General features: G+C 39.2%; 1 protein-coding gene across 1 annotated transcript in view; it reads right to left on the bottom strand.

Moving 5' to 3' along the window:
* LOC109156575 (F-box/FBD/LRR-repeat protein At1g13570-like) overlaps positions 1 to 21,962 on the bottom strand; it is a 73,864-nt gene that overhangs the window by 28,701 nt on the left and 23,201 nt on the right. The window lies entirely within an intron of this gene.

The raw sequence follows: 21,962 nt of genomic DNA, 5'->3' as shown, positions 1-21,962 counted from the left end.
ACTTGGCTTGGAAGAAAAACTATCTAAGAGAGAAGGGAGAGCTCAAGTTTGGAAAGTGTAAGGAGAAAGAATGAGGAGTGTCTACTAGGTTAGCTTGCATTACTAACACAAAGTGAAATGTCATGAATACCCTTACTAAAATGAAGAGGTGTAAGGGAACAAGGGAACTACTCACAAAGCTTAAGGTACAACCTTGACTTTGGGTTGACTAGGCAATTACTAGTCCCCGGCTATTGAATTTTCAGGAATTTAAGGAATTAAATTACCAATTGGTTTAGGATTAATTACTTAATTATATATATATATATATATATATATATATATATATATATATATATATATATATATATATATATATATATATATATATATATATATATATACATAAACAAGCCAAACCCTAATTCCACCCGATTGCAGCCACCCCTGTCCGAGAAACCTTGCTCCGCCTTAACTCTACCATTTTAGCAACACAACTCCTGCTTTCCACTTTCTTGCTTTAATTTCCATTTTCCACTGTTTCCTCTCTTTTTTTCTCCAACGACGTCGAAGCCTGTTGCTTTCAGATAATTTTTCATCTGCATGCGTTGATTTCATTTTTCTCTATCCTCTTTGGCTTCATTTTCCCAGCTTTACTACTCGTTTTTATATAGATACATAGCAACGTTGTTGATTGCTATAATCTGCAAGTGCACAGAGTCAATCACAGTATAAATTCCTGGAGTATTCCAGGGTCGATCCCACGAAGAACACTATTAACTGTTATCTTAAATAATCAATTTGATGATAATGAGAAACGCAAATAAATAGTATTAATGTAATTAAAAAGAATATTTATGAATTTAAAGCAATGATAATTTCAATTGAGAGAAGGCTAGGGATTTGGGTTCACCTATTAGATAATTAACTAACTCTCGTAAGTGTTGATTCTTATGACTATAGTGATGATTGCTTCAAATATATCCTAATACTCCGTCGAGCTACTAGGTTGTACCCAATTAACTGTGATCATCCGTCGATATCTCACTAACATTAATTGAACCCATTAAGCAACAATCAAGTATCACCACAAATACCTAAAGCTATGTCTAGTTTAGGTCAATTGTGTTTATCTTACGAGTTCTAGGTTCATAATTCACCTGTCAGTTCTTCTTATAAACCCTGATATTAGATTTATGCAATGACAAATCACACAATTCACAATTAAAATACATAAAATAAATATAATCAAATTCAATTATTAAACTGAAATAAGAAGAATCAACACATGAAGAATAGTTAATTAATCTAATCTAGGCTAATCCAAATCCCTAATTAAAGGTTCTAGCTGAAAATCATAATGCAAATTAACACTGAAAACAATAAATTCAAAGTGCTACTGAGCTAAGGAGTATTTTTTATAGAAAAGAGAAAAGAGAAAAATTCCAATCGCGAAAGAGAATTCAAGCCTGGACGTCGAACGGTAGCCGCGCGAGCACGAACTCTTCTCCGCTCTTTTTCCCTTCTCCCGTCCATCGTTTTCCTGTTGTCCTTTTTTGTCCACTGCCATACGCAAAGTTGAAACCATTTAAAAGGGTTTTTCTTTTTGCATTTTTTCTTCTACTGCCGTGAAAGAAAACAAACCCTCATAAATCGGCGAACAGCTGTCTACACCGATTAGGATGACGGGGAAAAAAGTCAACGGAATTATCTCAATTCTTGCTGACTGAGTACGTGGCTAGGAGCTCAACCCATCAACATATTTGAGAGGAAAGTAAGTAAATTTTGTTTTTTTTTTATTGTATAATTTTTTTCCCATCTGTTCACTGTATTGTAGATCTAAACTATCCAATTTGCTTATTTTCTTTATTAGTAAGCAAGAAAAAAGGGAAAATGTTAGGGTTTATGATTTGAATTGCAAAATCTAATAATTCTAGTAATTTTGTGCAGTTTCCTTAAAAAAAAAAACAAACAAAAAATTGTAAGGATTTATGATTTGAACTGCAAAATCTAATATTTTCCTTATTTTATGCAATTTTTCTTAAAAAACTATCGCAATATTGAGCACTGCTGCAGAAATTCATCTGGGTAGAGAGACCAAAAACATAGACATACAGACCAAGACATCCTTTGTGCTTCAATGTAAAAGTGGGTTGTCTCTCAAAGACATACCGTATTTATAGGTAGTTTCTCTCCAAAATGTTTGATCAAAAATCTTGCTAGTTTTTATTATTGCTTACATAACTTGTAAAAGTGGATGTCAGTCATATCACATTGGAAAATACAAGATTGTTCATATAATCAATCGCAATATCAAGAACATCAAGATTATCACATAAACACAATATAAACCCTAGGCAAAGCTCTATCAAGACTCAAACACAGAATCATATATCAAAGGAGCCAATGAATAAGATATAGCAAGGAAAATAGGTTTTGTCGAGACATGAGTTATATCTTAGCCCTAACCAATATCCCTGGCTACTAAGGTTCTTCTCTAAGATTCTTCCTTCAATTGATCTTCCTAGGCTAGCTGGTGGGGGATTTCCTTGGTTGGGGTTCCTGTGAGTGATTTCGTGTGAGGGAAGGGAGAGGAAGGGTTCTATCTGATTCCTAATCCGCTATTTATATATTTAAGGGAAACCTATTCAAGGTCTGAGTAATAATTTAAGGCCCGCTTTCCTATTCCCTATGGGTTTAAGGTTCCTGCTTCAGGTAAGGGTTCGTGATCCATCGTGGACCACTCAGGTTAATTGAGGGAATTATAATCGGATTAAATCCCCTTTTAATTATTTTAGTTAGCGGAATTAATTTAATAATTAATTCAGATTTGAAGGTCGTAACACGGGGTGTTACACTACCCGCCGCCCCACCCGTGAGGAACGTAGCCTCGTGGGTTGTACCCCGCGGGTAGGTCCACGGGCAGGGCTCTACCCGTGGCCCCACCCGCAGGGAACATTATGATGATGGTGGGGAATTGTTCCCAGTGGTTCTTTCCTTTTGGTATTTGATGCTTTGACCTCCTGTTGTTGGATTATTGAGCTTTTGTGAGTCTTCTTGATGTTTCGTATGTCTAGAATGATGTTTTAGGAATCCATGTTAGGATTTGGTGTCTTGAATCGTGCTAAGGGTCCAACCTTGTGATTCGTTGGACTAATATGAGTCTTGAAGGTTCGTTGGAACCATTTTGGTTTATCCGTTTGATGTGCATGCTAGTTTGATGTTGTTATGCTAGTATGTATGGTTTGTTCCTTCTTGTTGAGGATTTGCAACTCGTGTTGCCAATCATATTGGTATTGGATTGTAGTCCATTGTTGTTGAGTATTGCTTCATGTCTTTATTGAAATCCCTTGGTTGATTCTTATGGTGTGATCTTGTACAAATCGTTGTACCCTTTGTTGATACTTGATTGGGCTATTGATGAGCCTTAATCTTCTTGATGATGACTATGCGTGAATATGAATGAGATTGGTGGTAATATTATTGAGCTTTGCTCACAAGATCGGTGGTAATATTGTGTTATTTAATGGTACCCTCGTGTACTGAGAGATCAGTGGTAATACTATGAGATTGGTGGTAAAGATTGGTGGGGGACGACGGTCCCAGGTGGAATAAGGTTGGACTCAAAAGTACAGGGTGGCACTAGGAGGTAATGGTTGGAACTGGTATAAGGCCGGGGTAGGCATAATGTAACACCCCGAAATTTTAAAATTTTGGAACTTATATAATAAAGGTAAATCCTCATTAAATCCCGAAATCAAACATAAGAGTATGGGGTGCTATGCCACACCTGAGTTAGAGAACTCAGGTGCACAGGCTAACTAACTAAAAATCCTCAAAGTAATGTCAGTACATAAGCATGGCACGCAGGACGAAAGGGAAATTAGCTACTCTACACTTCAGATCTCTAGCGCGCTCCAGTGTCTACTCATCTGTGCCTGAAAGCCAAATATATCTGTTCAGCGAGAGATGCTGGTAACCCACTCCAACGCGTTGAAATACATTATAGATAGATATATATAGATATACGAAAATTATTTTGAAGCAGGAAGATATATACTTAAGAGACTCTAGCTTTAAAACCAGGAATAGACACAGCAAATAGGGACAAGCACATTAATTAATGATAAACGGTTAAGTAGAGTAAACATCATAAGGAATACATATCTAAGGTCACAGATCACTTTTTAATTCAAACATATCATTATCCAAACATCACTCATATCACATAATTATTGATGGCGCCACGGGACCAATCGCATACCCCGAACATGAGGGTTAATGCTTATAGCATTAACACGGCCCCGCAGCACCCTACCTCAGTACCGCGGTATGAGGGTTGTTGATCGCAACCAACCCTTTGAGAACCGCAGACGAACTCAACGTCGGACCACAATCCTACACAACGCTGACGCGCACAGTCGGTGGACCGTGATCCCCTTTACAAGGGGGGACTTACGACCCTAAACACTGTTGATGCGTACAGTCGGTGGACCTTAGCGGATCAAGCCCTACACACCGCTGAGGGACTCAGTCGGTGGGCAAAGATCCTCGGAGACTACGACCCTACACACCGCTATCCCATCACTCGGTGGATCGCAGCCAGCCGTAGCCCTACACACCGTCTGATTACTCTTGTCAGTGGACTACAGCCTTCCTCGACTTATTGGCCCTACACACCGCCTGACGCGTCCAGGTCGGTGGGTCATAGCACCGAGGCCCATGTGGACCGCAGCCCAAGAAGTGAATCAATTTGGCCTTAGCCAACTTCTGAACCTCAGATCAGGAACAATCCATTCGGCCTTCAGCCAACTTCTGAACCTTAGCCCGGAAACAATCCATTCGGCCTTCAGCCGACTTCCGAACCTTAGCCCGGGAACACCCAAATTGATCTTAACCTAAATGGGGGATCATGCATCACATAACACATAGGAACATGTAGTAGCATATCGGGAGGGAAAAACATATAAATAAACTTACGTGTGATCATTCACATACTAAGAATAGTCCTAAGGGGTTCATACAACTTCCACCTAGGTCAACGGGTTACCAATTCAACTAGCATGCAATTCCTAAGACTCTTTTACCCTATGAGTGGTACCTGAAATATCAAACTAGACTCAAGCACGACAAACGGGATCCCTTGGGACACCCTGGGGGGGCGGGGACCAAACAAACGGGGGAGCCGAAGACCCGGGGTGGGGTACGGACCAACGGGTAGCTGGTGGGTGGGGGTCACCCCCCGGAGAACACTGTCCAGGCAGCGGGTTGTCGGCGGGCAGGCGGCTGCCCGGTGGCTACCCGCTGCCTGGCGGTGTTCTTCGGGCAGCGGGTAGGTGGCGGGTCCCCCTACCCCCACCTACCGCCACCTACCCCCCACTTGCTCTTTTATCACAATTACATCCTGGGATCCTTTGTGGAACCCGAAACCATGCTTAGACACGTTTAAACACAATTAACGACACCACGTAGGCAATTAATGGATCGAAAGCAAGAATCACGTATAACTCATCCTATTACGACTTCTAAACGTAAACAACACCCGAACATACGAAATTCATGGCTACCCGAACAAACGAAATTCATGGCTTCACAATCCAACCTAAGGCTTTAATCCCACCCAAGCCATTAAAATCATATTTTATTTTCATCATCAAGAACCATCAAGATTTATCAAGAATCATCACATAAATATCAAGAACCTCATCAAGATCACTCATAAAATCATCACATCAATCAATCAAGATTATATCACAAATATCATAAAGAAATTCATCAAGACATAAGTATATAGAGGGAGCCAAAGAAGGAGATCATAGCAAAGAAAATAGGTTTTGTTGAGACCTGGGTTACCTCTTAGCCTTAATTAATTTCATTGGCTATGAAGGGTCTTTCTTTAAGATTTCTTCTTTCTTGATTTCTCCTAAGGGAATTCTTGGAACTTCTTGTGTGGTGAGAGATTATTTGTGGTGTGAGTTCTAGGTACCTCCTATGTCCCTATTTATATAATTGAGAGTCCTAATTAGGGTCTAAGTGGCATGGGTTTACTAATTCTATTTCTTATAGGACTAAGGGATTGGTCTTTAGGGATAAAGGCCAATGGACTATGGTGGACCCCTTTTAGGAGTTTTAGCTAATTAATGGATTTTAATTCCTTTTTTAGGGTGGGTGATAATTTAATTGATTTGGTTTAGGGGCCGTAACATGGGGTATTACACTCTCCCCCCTTACAAGAGGCTTCGGGGTGCGTGGGTCCATTTTTTCACCCCTAGACGTCACGTATTTTGGCCTCCTGATTAGGAAATGTGGCTCCACGTGTTGTCTTTACTGGGGTAGACTGGATTTCTGGTGAGGTGGTGGTTTGGAAGGTTCGGGTGTACCTTGGTTTCCTGCTCGTGAGCTGGATACTCCGCGAGTACCCAACATGGCCTCAATAGTTGCCACCCTTTGGTCCAAAGCGCGTGTTGCGCGGATTAGGGACGAAAATCCTTCATCCATGATTTAGTTTTGCCGGGTGAGTTGTGCGAGGATTCGTTTGTTGATGGATTCTTCGTTTCGGTCCCTTGGGTTTCCCCTTGCCTGAGTGGCCATCGATGGGTTAGGCTCGCCCTCTTCTTCTGGCTCTTCATTTCCATCCACTCCCCCACATTCTTGCATTGCCCTTTTGAGTTTCTTGTTGGAGATATCCAGTTGGCCAACCAATTCCCTTCGTTCCTCCTCGGGCTTAAGGCAAACCTCTTCGAGGGTGATGTATTGTCCCCCTTCGGTGTAGTAGATGTCATTGCGACGAAGATTCTGGGCATTGAAAACCATGCCGCTTGCAGTCTTGACCTCTGTGTGGCTCAGGTCTACTCCCTTTTTCTCCATGATCCAACTTAGGATCATCCCATATGGTAGGCTAAGCCGGTTGCTAGTCTTGCAAAACTCCATGTGTTTCAACATTAGGGCTGGTAGATTGAACTTGATCTTGTGCTTTAGGAGGTATGCAAAAGTGCACTCCAAACTTCCCACGTCCTTGCTTTTATTATTTGTCGACAACAGGCTATCAGTTACAATCATGACTAATATCTTTTGTTCCGCGGATAGCCATTTCCTGTTTGGCCGAGTGGCCGAGGTGAAACCTTTTTCTTTTCCGAGTAGGTACCCGAGGTAGTCTCTGTACCCCGTGTTTTGGGTACCAATCCACCCTTTCCGGTCGTAGTCTGACACACCTGTGGTGGTCAGTTTTAAGAGCTTGGCCAAGCGGCCTTCGGAAAGTATGATTTCCTTGCCTCGGACCTTAGCGGTGATTTCCAGTTTATCACCTCGCTTGACGGCCACCAAATGATGATAGAACTCTTTTACCAATTCGGGGTACGTATCCCCTTTAATGGTGAGATACGTATCCAAAAACCCTTGGTAGTTAAGCATGTCGACCAATTCCGGAGAGAATTGGTCGGGTTCAAGGGCTTTACCTCCGATCACGGTGTAGTCGGCGTTGCTCCATTCCGGGGTGCGGACTCCGAGGGGTTTTTTCGGCATTTTTTAATTTTCTTCTAGGTAGTGTTTTCCGGCGGGTTTCTGATGAGATTCCGGCGTGGGTTCCGGCGGTACGGCTCTTTCGGTGGTGGCGGTCCCCGACGTGATTCGGCTTGGCGAGGTGGCGACAGACAAAGGTGGAGCTCGACTGTGCGGCTTTGGCGGTGTGCGGCAGTGGTGGTGCGTGGCAGTGGCGGTGTGTGGCAGCGGGGAAGGTCCGGGTGGTCGGCGGTGGTGTTGCGGGTTGCTCCCGGTGCGGCGGCGGCGAGCGTTGTGGGCGGACGCCGGTGGCTCGATTGGTGGCGGCGGTTGGCGGGGCGGTTTGTGTGGTGGTGGAGTAGCGTTGTGTGGCGGCGGGGTGAAGAGGGAGAGAGGGAGAGAGAGTGTGGAGGGAGTAGGGGAAGAAGAAGGGTTTTTGATTTGGGGGTTTTGGGTTTTTTTTTAGGGAATTATAGGGGTTTAAGAAGGGAGTGTTCCCTTGAGGTTTGAAGAAACTCTCATGGCTTAGTGGTTAGGTGCTTGGGCTTATAAAATGGGAGGTCTAGAATTCACTTCCACTTGATGACATTAGTTTTCCTTATTGTGTATTCTTTGTCTTTTTCCTTCTTTTGTCTTCTAGTGGTAGAAGATTTGGTTGGTTCCCCTTGTTGTTGATGTGGATAGTCTAGTTCTTTTTCTTTATGCTAAGATTATTTTTATTTATAATAATTCCGAAGTAATTAATCTAAACAAGAAATTCAACTACGAGGGTAGCTACAAGGGGTTGTCAGTTATCCTAAACAGAACTCATCTTCTTGGTTTTCTTCTGGCGGTTCTGTGTGATCCCCGTCTCCTGGGACCCTATTCTCTTCGTCGAGGTTGCCCTGGTCCTCAAGTTCTGCTTGTGTGCGGCTCATGACGAACACTTTTCCGGGGGCACCGTTATTTCCTTGATTGTTTGTGCCCCTGCGTTGGCCCGTGGCCATAGGGCGTGAGCTCGAGGCTAGAGTGCAGTGGAAGGCTTTGTGCCCTTCCCTCCCACAGTTGAAGCATCGTAAGGGATTCCCCATGCAGTCCTTGTCCCTATGGCTTTGGTGGCATTTTGGGCTAGGGAAGCCCCCTGTATTAGTTTCGTTGTTTCTTGTGGGTGGCCTCTGTCCAGCTGGGTTGCTTGGCCTTGTGTTGGTGTCAATTCTCGTTCTTTTCATAGGTGGTGCCCCACCTCCTATGTTCCTTTTTCGAATCTGTTCTTGAACCCCACGTTGTAGTAGTTGGATCCGATAGAGATTGGCGGCACTAGAGTAAGCTTCATTGAGGGTCTGGGGCCCGCTTACTACTAGTGCTTTTCGGGCTTCGAAGTTGAGGCCCGATACAAACCTTTCTATTTTGGTTGATTCTGTGGGGACTAGTTCTGGCACGAAGCGTGCTAGTTCGAGGAATCGTTTATGGTATTCCATGACGGTAGTCGTTCCTTGTTTTAGGTGGAGGAACTCTTCGAGCATAGATGATTTAACGTGTGTTGGGTAGAATCGTTCTCGCAGTCGTGTTTTCAGGTTTTCCCAGTTGAATCCCGGTTCTTATCTGTAAGTGGGTCCCTCGTGGATCCACCAAAGGTCTGCCTCGTGTCCGAAGTAGAACGAGGCTATCTCTACACGACGTTCTTCTGGGCATTCTACCAACCCTAGAATTTTGTCGAAGGTCCATATACATTCTTCGAGGATGGCGGGGTCTTCTTCTCCCCAGAACGTGGCTGGTCGATGATTTGAAACTTGTCGGGCGACTTATGAGTTTATGTTTGGTGGAGGTGCTGGTGGTCTGTTGTTGCGGAGAGCTACATCGCTCAGTGCTTGGGCGACTTGGGTGAGTTGTTGTAGGGTTTGAGTCAGGGGGTCATGTGTGGCGGGTTCCGAAGTCCTTGATTGTCTTCTGTTGGGTGTCATGTTGCTGATCTATAGAGTCAATGTTTATAGTGATGTTGAGTTAGAGTGTGGTACCCTTACCTTGATGCGATAAGCGAAGGGGAGTTCTTTAAATTAATGAGGGATAAAGTGAGGGGAAGTTTTAGGGGTCTCACAATCTTACCGCGCGTCCTATGGTTCCTAAATCTTATGTTCCTGAACTCCTAGAGTCTAAGCCTAATGTCCTAATGTCTGGCCTTAAGAGTCTCATCCTAGGGTCAAGCTTAGGCTCTGATACCAACTGTAACACCCCGAAATTTTTAAACTTTTGGAACTTATATAATAAAGGTAAATCCTCATTAAATCCCGAAATCAAACATAAGAGTATGGGGTGCTATGCCACACCTGAGCTAGAGAACTCAGGTGCACAGGCTAACTAACTAAAAATCCTCAAAGTAATGTCAGTACATAAGCATGGCACGCAGGACGAAAGGGAAACTAGCTACTCTACGCTTCAGATCTCTAGCGCGCTCCGGTGTCCACTCATCTGTGCCTGAAAGCCAAATATATCTGTTCAGCGAGAGATGCTGGTAACCCACTCCAACGCGTTGAAATACATTATAGATATATATAGATATACGAAAATCATTTTGAAGTAGGAAGATATATACTTAAGAGACTCTACCTTTAAAACCAGGAATAGACTCAGCAAATAGGAACAAGCACATTAATCAATGATAAACGGTTAAGTAGAGTAAACATCATAAGGAATACGTATCTAAGGTCACATATCACTTTTCAATTCAAACACATCATTATCCAAACATCACTCATATCACATAATTATTGATGGCGCCACGGGACCAATCGCATGCCCCGAACATGAGGGTTAATGCTTATAGCATTAACACGGCCCCGCAGCACCCTACCTCAGTACCGCGGTATGAGGGAGTTGATCGCAACCAACCCTTTGAGAACCGCTGACAAACTCAACGTCGGACCACAATCCTACACACCGCTGACGCGCACAGTCGGTGGACCGTGATCCCCTTTACAAGGGGGGACTTACGACCCTACACACCGTTGATGCGTACAGTCGGTGGACCGTATCGGATCAAACCCTACACAGCGCTGAGGGACTTAGTCGGTGGGCAAAGATCCTCGGAGACTACGACCCTACACACTGCTGTCCTATCACTCGGTGGATCGCAGCCAGCCGTAGCCCTACACACCGCCTGATTACTCCGGTCGGTGGACTATAGCCTTCCTCGGCTTATTGGCCCTACACACTGCCTGGTGCGTCCAGGTCGGTGGGTCATAGCACCGAGGCCCATGTCGACCGCAGTCCAAGAAGTGAATCAATTCGGCCTTAGCCAACTTCTGAACCTCAGCTCAGGAACAATCCATTCGGCCTTCAGCCAACTTCCGAACCTTAGCCCGGGAACAATCCATTCGGCCTTCAGCCGACTTCCGAACCTTAGCTCGGGAACACCCAATTTGATCTTAACCAAAATGGGGGATCATGCATCACATAATACATAGGAACACGTAGTAGCATATCGGGAGGGAAAGACATATAAATAAACTTACGTGTGATCATTCACATACTAAGAATAGTCCTAAGGGGTTCATACAACTTCCACCTAGGTCAACGGGTTACCAATTCAACTAGCATGCAATTCCTAAGAATCTTTTACCCAACGAGTGGTACCTGAAATATCAAACTAGACTCAAGCACGACAAACGGGATCCGTTGAGACACCATGGGGGGGAGGGGGGGGGGGGCGAGGAACAACAAACGGGGTAGCCGAAGACCCAGGGTGGGGTACGGACCAACGGGTAGCTGGTGGGTGGGGGCCACCCTCCGGCTGCCTGCCGGAGAGCACTGTCCGGGCAGCGGGTTGCCGGCGGGCAGGCGGCTGCCCAGTGGCTGCCTGCTGCCTGGCGGTGTTCTTCGGGCAGCGGGTAGGTGGCGGGTCCCCCTACCCCCCACTGACTCTTTTATCACAATTACGTCCCGGGATCCGTTGTGGAACCTGAACCCATGCTTAGACACTTTTAAACGCAATTAAGGACACCACGTAGGCAATTAACGGATCAAAAGCAAGAATCACGTATAAATCACGTATAACACCCGAACTTGTGAATTCCCACCCAAATATAAATCAAGAACATCTCAATACAAATTCTCAATCCAACCTAGGGCTCTAATCCCACCCAAGCCATTAAAATCATATTTTATTTTCATCATCAAGAACCATCAAGATTTATCAAGAATCATCACATAAATATCAAGAACCTCATCAAGATCACTCATAAAATCATCACATCAATCAATCAAGATTATATCACAAATATCATAAAGAAATTCATCAAGACACAAGTATATAGAGGGAGCCAAAGAAGGAGATCATAGCAAAGAAAATAAGTTTTGTTGAGACATGGGTTACCTCTTTGCCTTAATTAATTTCCTTGGCTATGAAGGGTCTTTCTTTAAGATTTCTTCTTTCTTGATTTCTCATAAGGGAATTCTTGGAACTTCTTGTATGGTGAGAGATTATTTGTGGTGTGAGTTCTAGGTGCCTCCTATGCCCCTATTTATATAATTGAGAGTCCTAATTAGGGTCTAAGTGGCATGGGTTTACTAATTCTATTTTCTTATAGGACTAAGGGATTGGTCTTTAGGGATAAAGGCCCATGGACTATGGTGGACCCCTTTTCGCTAATTAATGGATTTTAATTCCCTTTTTAGGGTGGGTGATAATTTAATTGGTTTGGTTTAGGGGCCGTAACACGGGGTGTTACACATAAGGTTGGAACAGGGCATAAGGTTGGAACGTGAAATTGGAACGTGAAACTTGTCATGATATGGTTGTTGTATTTCTTGCTTATGAGCATGTCTATGATGAACTCTACCCTGTGAATGGTAGGTTGCATCTAGAGTTGTGGTTGTCTCTTGTTGATTATGGTCTCTATTGCTTTGTTGAAGTTGTTGGTCTTGATCTTTATTGAGAGTGTGATATGTCTGTTGTTGTCCCATCCCTTGGTTTTCAAATGCTATATACTGTACTCCTCAGTTTCAAACGGTTTTGACTATATCTATGTATATATATTGATCTTAACGCGTATTGGTGGGTTACCAGCATTATTCGCTGACCGGGCGTTATCTATTGTCTTTAAAGGTTTTGATTAGTTCGAAGAGCGCGCTAGTTGTGGACCGCAGTAGTGTAGCTCTTGTTGCCTTTTATTTTTGTTGGCCTATGAGCCTTAGATAGTTGACAATGGTTTAGTTGTAGCATGTGCACCTATCTTTTGGTATAGGTGTGGCATAGCACTACCCGAATTATGTTAGCTTCCGCTTTGTTTATGCTTAATGATTAGACTGTTTTCTTTAAATTAAGCTTTAAAATGTTGGTAAAATTCGGGGTGTTAAATTATCTCCATATGCTTATATTTGGGAGTTGCCAATTTCCCCTAAAAAATGACACCCCTACTAGCCATTGATCCTAAATCATGTGGCTGCAATTTTTTATCTAACATTTAGATTTATTTTTTTGTTCCAAACTGCTCTCAATTTTAAAACAAATTAATCTAATGTTAGTAAAAGTTCAAATTTGTTGTAATGTTCAAAAAGGGTACTAAAATAGTCTATATATTATATACGACATTTTGTTATTAATGATGTTTAGTAATGTTTAATTTATCACGATCATATAAGGTAATTATTAAAATTCATATATATTATCATTTAAAAATAAAATACATTAATTGATTGTTGGGCATGACGTTTCGTGCAAAGCATATGCCCGTGACTAGTATATATATATATATATATATATATATATATATATATACACATAAACAAGCCAAACCCTAATTCCACCCGATTGCAGCCAACCCTATCAGAGAAACCTTGCTCCGCCTTAACTCTACCATTTTAGCAACACAACTCCTGCTTTCCACTTTCTTGGTTTAATTTCCATTTTCCATTGTTTCCTCTCATTTTTTCTCCAACGACGTCGAAGCCTGTTGCTTTCAGATGATTTTTCATCTGCATGCGTCGATTTCATTTTTCTCTATCCTCTTTGGCTTCATTTTCCCAGCTTTACTACTCGCTTTTATATAGATACATAGCAACGTTGTTGATTGCTATAATTTGCAAGTGCACAGAGTCAATCACAGTATAAATTCCTGGAGTATTTCAGGGTCGATCCCACGAAGAACACTATTAACTATTATCTTAAACAATCAATTTGATAATAATGAGAAACGCAAATAAATAGTATTAATGTAATTAAAAAGAATATTTATGAATTTAAAGCAATGATAATTTCAATTGAGAGAAGGCTAGGGATTTGGGTTCACCTATTAGATAATTAACTAACTCTCCTAAGTATTGATTCTTATGACTATAGTGATGATTGCTTCAAATATATCCTAATACTCCGTCGAGCTACTAGGTTGTACCCAATTAACTGTGATCATCCGTCGATATCTCACCAACATTAATTGAACCCATTAAGCAACAATCAAGTATCACCACAAATACCTAAAGCTATGTGATTTTATCACATCTGTGCTTGTTTTTATAGTTATTTTCGAATCATCTCGGTAATTAAGTTCTTTAATTTTGCTTATTTAATACATGTTTTCCTTGCTATTCTCATTAGGATATGGTTTTACCCTCATTTTGAATGTTTTACGGTGTTTGTTAGTGTTTTTGAACCATTGTAGGTCAGAGTTATGAGCAAGGAAAGTCCTAGGACAAAATTGGAGTCAAAAGTGGATCAAAAGACCGAAGAGTTGTAATTCCCGTTGAATTCGGCGACAGCTTAGTATTTTGATCATATCTCATGCTAGGAATGTCCGATTCAGATGATTCTTGCGCCATTGGAAAGAAGACTCGAAGGGCTACAACCTATGACTCAGCAAAAAACTCGACGTGTCGAGCCCCAGGCTCGACGCGTCGAAAAATTTCATTAACATTTCATCTCGCATAGATTGGCGACAGTTTAGTATTTTGATCATATCGCATGCTAGGAATGTCTGATTGAGGTGATTCTTGTGCCATTGGAAAGAAGACTTGAAGGGGTACAACTCTTATGAAGAAATCAAAGTCAAGATAATAAGAGAAAAGGGTCAAAATAAGCTAGCAAAATGTACCTATTGCACTGGGTGTGATTTTTAGAAACTTCCTAATTTAAAATCGCAATATTCCAAAGCAAGAAGGCTACAATAATTCCCTAATCATTCCAAAGCTAAACTTCCTAAATTAAATTTGGAAAATTCCTATTCCTTTCTAGCTTTGTACCTACTATAAAATCACACCTTCCTCAACCCTACTAAGAATTAAAAAGCAGTTTAGTTTAGAGTAAATAATTAGAATAGACAATTTACAATTCCTAGTTTAGAATTCAGAGATTCTTGGAGACAAGAAGGAGAGAAATCAAGAGCCACAAGTTGTCTTGGAAAGCAAGAAGAAGACTAGGGAGATTTGGAAAAATCGTCTGGTTAATTCTTGTACTCTTTTGATGATTTGTAATTCTTTATTTATATTTGCTATGTATAATTTAGCCATGCTTGGCTAAATTCTTTAGAGATTCTTGGGTAAAAGTGTTTATGGACCTATGTGCCTGAGCTCTCAGTTTCTTTAATATATTATTATTTGGGTTTAACACTTGTGTTGCAATCGTGATAATATTGTTTGATGCTTGTAATTAATGGCCATAGTTACTAGCTTCATAGACATGTTTGTGTCGCCAATGGGAGTTGGGGCATAAATTAGGGCACACGCAATCGCACCTAATGGTTGGACCTTGGGAAAGGGGAACTTATTAGGGGAAGTTTATTCTAGATTGTTGCGCATCGGGAGATGGTAGTGCATTTGGTTGAACATTTGGTTGTGCAACATATTTATGAAAATGTTGCAACAATATTAAGGAATTTATTAGAACAAAAGCATTTAACTTGTGGTGCATTGTCATTTAATAAATTCTTTAGTGATTAATAGGGTCTTTAGTTTCTTTAAAATTGATCCTGGGCCATTTTGGTTTGTAAGGCTTAAGACGATTTTGTGAGACATATAAGTAAGACTCATTATGTTCAGTTCGTTTAAAGTGGACATTGAAGTTATTTGAGAAGTTATGGTGTATGATTAAGATTCCAAATTTATGGACTTATATCTTTGGTTTATTGTCTAAGTTATTGGAATGCTTCTATGACTTGACTATCTTTTGGCTATTTTGATGAGTGGGAGCGACAGACGTGTCAACTCCATGCTCTTAGTTGTTCGAGGTAGTACTTATGTTATTAAGAAGTCATAAAATATAGTTAGCATTATGCTGACATTAAGAGATCTCTACTTAAGGCCTGCTTCTAAGGTTTCAGAGATCATATAGTGAATTTGGATGGTTTCTTATTTCAGTTGTGCACATAATATATTTTGAGAAACATCCCTTAAGGTACCAAGAATAAATGTTGGGTTTGTTCATGAAGGACCTAAGTTGGAGAATTAAAATGCATGTGACTATAATGGATATTACTTTGATTAAATAGAGGACATGTCACTATGATTCTTGTGTTTTGTTCTTTGGCGAGGGTTGTGCTAGTACTTGCACTAAGTGGGAGAATATAAGATTTTCCCTAATAATATATATTGTATATTATATATTAGGGCCTTAATTAAGTGGTGCAAGTTGACTAGACTTATTAAGTGGTCTAGTTGGACTGAATAACTAGAAGTTGTTATTCAACCAGACTCTGTGTCTAATATAAACTTGGATCGATGGGCTTCAGGATATTCATTATATAACACATAAAGATATGGTACTCATACTGCTCAGTAGACACCAATATGCCATCTATGGTTCTGAGTCAAGTGTGGGACAAATATGGCTGACGGTCTACCGTTCAAGAGGCAACACATCAAGAACATCAACTGTGGCTGGAGATCAACATGACTATCGCTTCTTCTTATACGAGGTCAGGTATCTCGTATTATTATTCAGTATAGTTAGATTATTTATGTCTAACAGTTTTATCACCGTTGCGGAGCCCACAGTCCCAATTCGCAACTCCCTCTCCTCGGATGTTTCCATGTGTCACATGACAAACACCCCTCAGTCCACCTTATTCTTGGTATCCCTCCATCACATTTGCATAAGTTTAGGCTCTAGGAGTTGCACTATTGCAGCCTTCTCTTTGTCGTGCATATCATCAAGAAACATAGAGAGCAGGTCCTTCTGTGTAATGCATAAAAACATGGTTAGTTATGTGCTTGAGATTAGCAATCCAGAAGAAATTAGACAGACCAACACTCCTAACTGCTTGCAAGATGCACTAAACACTTTAAATGCACATGTACAAAAAAATGCACACTGTGAACTTTCATAAAATGCACTTATTATTTAATCATAGATGCAATCTATCTAATTCACCAATGTGTCGAACATAATGCACTATTTATACACTCATAAATACACACTGTAAGACACTATTTATTTGAATACTCAATATAATATGTCACACGAACTAATTCACCAATATTGTGCCAATCAGAATGTAGCATTTCTACACTCACAAATGCACAGAAGAATGAAATGTTAATTTTAATACTCACCCAATTCACATACACTTCAAGTGCATAGAATTATTTACAGCTGATGCACACGGCATTAGCAATTACAGATTTTATACATCAAGGGAATATAATTTTAGCTATATAATCATCTCTTAGCCAGACACACACAATTAAAATCCAACTCACATGCATACAAATTAATTCACAATCTATGTCTACACATGCACACTGACACACACACAAATCAAATCATACAACTATAACACATGCACATATCGTTATAAAAAAAGAATTCTTACGACAATATTTGTAGCATAAAATAAACTATAAACACTACACAAAATTAAAATTAAATTACTTTGTTTATTTGTCTATGGCCACAAATGCTACATGTCAAAAACAAATTAAATATATACACAAAGAACTATCTTACATGCACATGTTGCATGTAACTCACACATTATTAGCTGGGGCGGAGCCACCCCTACTCCAAGGGGGGCCCTGACCCCACCCCCCCACCCCACCCCACCCCACCCCATTTTTAGTAAATATATTTTTTATTATAATATGGATAAATTACACTTTCGGCCCCTTCTTTTAAAAAAAAAAAATCTATTATTTATATATTAAATGAACTCGAAAGTTACACTTTTCGTCCCTAAGTTATGAAATAATTGTAGAATTCGTCCATAATTGTTGGTCATGTTCACTTTTCGTCCCTAAGTTATAATTGACGTTGTAAATTTCGTCCTTTTAATAACAAGTTGCGGTCACTCTTCCTTTCTAAGCTATACTTCGTTTATAATGTTTTGTTAGTAAATGGATGAAATTTGCAACATCAATTATGGAGTATATTTTAGGGACGAAAAGTAAGCACGACTAATGATTATGAATTCTTCAATTATCCTATAACTTAGTGATTAAAAGTGTAATTTTTTTTTATTTTTTACTATTGTATAATTTTTTTGTTATGTAAAAAATTCAAAAGTAATGTTTGACAATCTTAACAATCGTACTCATATAATTATATATTTCATATATTATTGCACATAGTATAATTAAAAATAATTATCAATAATAAATGGCACAATCATATATGGTATATATATAATAATATTATGTGGTTGGTACTAATATCGACTAAGATGATAAATTTTCTCTATAAATTTGACCCCCCAACCCCGACTTTCTGGCTCTGCCACTGATTGTTAGCAATATTTTTTGCTTTTTAAATCTGTTAGAGCGATATTTATGAGTCCAAAAGGTTTATTTATTTGTTTATTTGGCTAGTATAGTAGATCAACGAGGAGGAACACGATTATTATTTTACAAATAATAGTAGTTATTCATTCATAATAGAATAAAGATATTTATTATGAACATTAATATTACATATATTACGATATTTTTAGATGTTCTGTATGTTATAAATTTTCTAAATAAGGTTGGATGTAGTTGTATTTGATTAACAACATCAACAAATTGCAACTATATCTTTGAGGTATACTATCAAAATTATTACAAAAGTACATAACTAATACTATACATATTGCAAATAAATTTTACACAAAATAATTATTTACATATTATAAATATTTTTGTGTCTAAGCACGTATCTTTTGTTAACAGGAGATATATCAATGAAATATTGTAATTAATATTTGTTTATCTATGTGTTTGTTAGTGTTTTTGAACCATTGTAGGTCAGAGTTATGAGCAAGGAAAGTCCTAGGACAAAATTGGAGTCAAAAGTGGATCAAAAGACCGAAGAGTTGTAATTCCCGTTGAATTCGGCGACAGCTTAGTATTTTGATCATATCTCATGCTAGGAATGTCCGATTCAGATGATTCTTGCGCCATTGGAAAGAAGACTCGAAGGGCTACAACCTATGACTCAGCAAAAAACTCGACGTGTCGAACCCCAGGCTCGACGCGTCGAAAAATTTCATTAACATTTCATCTCGCATAGATTGGCGACAGTTTAGTATTTTGATCATATCGCATGCTAGGAATGTCTGATTGAGGTGATTCTTGTGCCATTGGAAAGAAGACTTGAAGGGGTACAACTCTTATGAAGAAATCAAAGTCAAGATAATAAGAGAAAAGGGTCAAAATAAGCTAGCAAAATGTACCTATTGCACTGGGTGTGATTTTTAGAAACTTCCTAATTTAAAATCGCAATATTCCAAAGCAAGAAGGCTACAATAATTCCCTAATCATTCCAAAGCTAAACTTCCTAAATTAAATTAGGAAAATTCCTATTCCTTTCTAGCTTTGTACCTACTATAAAATCACACCTTCCTCAACCCTACTAAGAATTAAAAAGCAGTTTAGTTTAGAGTAAATAATTAGAATAGACAATTTACAATTCCTAGTTTAGAATTCAGAGATTCTTGGAGACATGAAGGAGAGAAATCAAGAGCCACAAGTTGTCTTGGAAAGCAAGAAGAAGACTAGGGAGATTTGGAAAAATCGTCTGGTTAATTCTTGTACTCTTTTGATGATTTGTAATTCTTTATTTATATTTGCTATGTATAATTTAGCCATGCTTGGCTAAATTCTTTAGAGATTCTTGGGTAAAAGTGTTTATGGACCTATGTGCCTGAGCTCTCAGTTTCTTTAATATATTATTATTTGGGTTTAACACTTGTGTTGCAATCGTGATAATATTGTTTGATGCTTGTAATTAATGGCCATAGTTACTAGCTTCATAGCCATGTTTGTGTCACCAATGGGAGTTGGGGCATAAATTAGGGCACACGCAATCGCACCTAATGGTTGGACCTTGGGAAAGGGGAACTTATTAGGGGAAGTTTATTCTAGATTGTTGCGCATCGGGAGATGGTAGTAATTAGGAATATTTGAATGCTGATCTTCGATCTTATTGGGTGTTTAAGCCACGGGAGTGGAAATTCACTAGGAATAGAGATTACAGGAGTAATTCGATTCCACCTTGCATTCCCACAAAAATCTTAATTCCAAACTAAATATTACAAATGTTAATTGGCACTAGGTGATTAAATACTTGAATCCCATGAATCTCATCTTCTCTCTTATTGTTTTCAAAATCCTGAACCTCTGTTTTATTTTATTTATTTTATGCCAATCAATCATCTAAGTAATTGTTAGGATTAGCTCTAATGAATAAGTTAGTAACTAGTGCTTGATACACCCACTTCCCTGTGGATCGATAACTCGTACTCCGAGAATTATTTGTTTGCAAATATACTACGCATCACTATGTCTAGTTTAGGTCAATTGTGTTTATGTTACGAGTTCTAGGTTCATAATTCACCTGTCAGTTCTTCTTATAAACCCTGATATTAGATTTATGCAATGGTCAATCACACAATTCACAATTAAAATACATAAAATAAATATAATCAAATTCAATTATTAAACTGAAATAAGAAGAATCAACACATGAAGAATAGTCAATTAATCTAATCTAGGCTAATCCAAATCCCTAATTAAAGGTTCTAGCCGAAAATCATAATGCAAATTAACACTGTAAACAATAAATTCAAAGTGCTACTGAGCTACGGAGTATTTTTTTATAGAAAAGTGAAAAGAGAAAAATCCAATCGCGAAAGATAATTCAAGCCTGGACGTCGAACGGTAGCCACACGAGTATGAACTCTTCTCCGCTCTTTTTCCCTTCTCCCGTCATTTTCCTGCTGTCCGTTTTTGTCTACTGTCGTACGCAAAGTTGAAACCATTTAAAAGGGTTTTTCTTTTTGCCTTTTTTCTTCTACTGCCGTGAAAGAAAACAAACCCTCATAAATCGGCGAACAGCTGTATACACCGATTAGGACGATGGAGAAAAAAGTCGACGGAATTATCACAATTCTCGCTGACTGAGTACGTGGCTAGGAGCTCAATCCATCAACATATTTGAGAGGAAAGTAAGTATTTTTTTTTTGTATAATTTTTTTCCCGTCTGTTCACTGTATTGTAGATCTAAACTATCCGATTTGCTTATTTTCTTTATTAGTAAGCAAGGAAAAATAAACGGAAAAAAAAAAGGAAAAGTGTTAGGATTTATGATTTTAATTGCAAAATCTAATAATTCCAGTAATTTTGTGCAGTTTCCTAAAAAAAAAAACAAAAAAACAAAAAATTGTAAGGATTTATGATTTGAACTGCAAAATCTAATATTTTCCTTATTTTATGCAATTTTTCTTAAAACACTATCGCAATATTGAACACTGCTGGAGAAATTCATTTGGGTAGAGAGACCAAAAACATAGACATACAGACCAATCACATTTTATTTATTCTCTTCTTTTTACTATTATGATAATACTCTGATCTTGATTTCAGATGTCAATATGAGAATCCTTGGTATGCAATTGATTCCCTTAAAAAGGTGGATCTAACATTTTTTCTTGTGCAAGCTTTGCCTCTCCCTGTTCTCCTTTCCCCAAAACAAATGAGCATCACTGTATAGATGTTCAAAATGAGGAAGTTTTGTGTAAATAATAGAATGGAAAATAATGATTAATCTACCTTTTGTTTCTTGATCATTCCTTTGTGCTTTAATGTAAAAGTGGGTCATCTCTCCAAGACATCCTTTGTGCTTCAATGTAAAAGTGTGTTGTCTCTCAAAGACTTACGGTATTTATAGGTAGTTTCTCTCCATAATGTTTGATTCAAAAATCTTGCTAGCTTTTATTATTACTTACCTAACTTGTAAAAGTGGATGTCAGTCATATCACATTGAAAAATGAGCAAGAAAAGCTACACGTAATGTCAAATCAAATCAAATATTTTTTAAAGGAAATAATTTCTAATTAAAAAAATTGAATAGGAAAAAAAACCTCCAACCAAATCTGTTTGGCTTTTTTTATATATAGGATATAGGATATAGGATAGGATAGGATAGGATATGATTGGACCGTCTGTGGAGCTGATGATGTCGTCATAGCCTGCTATAAGATCTTTGAAGAATAACGATGGCAAGACTGCACTTGGTTTGACCATCATTGGTAACATTCATTCTGAGCTTG

The sequence above is a fragment of the Ipomoea nil genome, unplaced genomic scaffold (assembly GCF_001879475.1).
Source record: "Ipomoea nil cultivar Tokyo-kokei standard unplaced genomic scaffold, Asagao_1.1 scaffold2742, whole genome shotgun sequence".
Taxonomy (NCBI): domain Eukaryota; kingdom Viridiplantae; phylum Streptophyta; class Magnoliopsida; order Solanales; family Convolvulaceae; genus Ipomoea; species Ipomoea nil.
The sequence above is the reverse complement of the archived record's forward strand: the minus strand, read 5'-3'. Positions and strand labels throughout refer to the sequence as shown.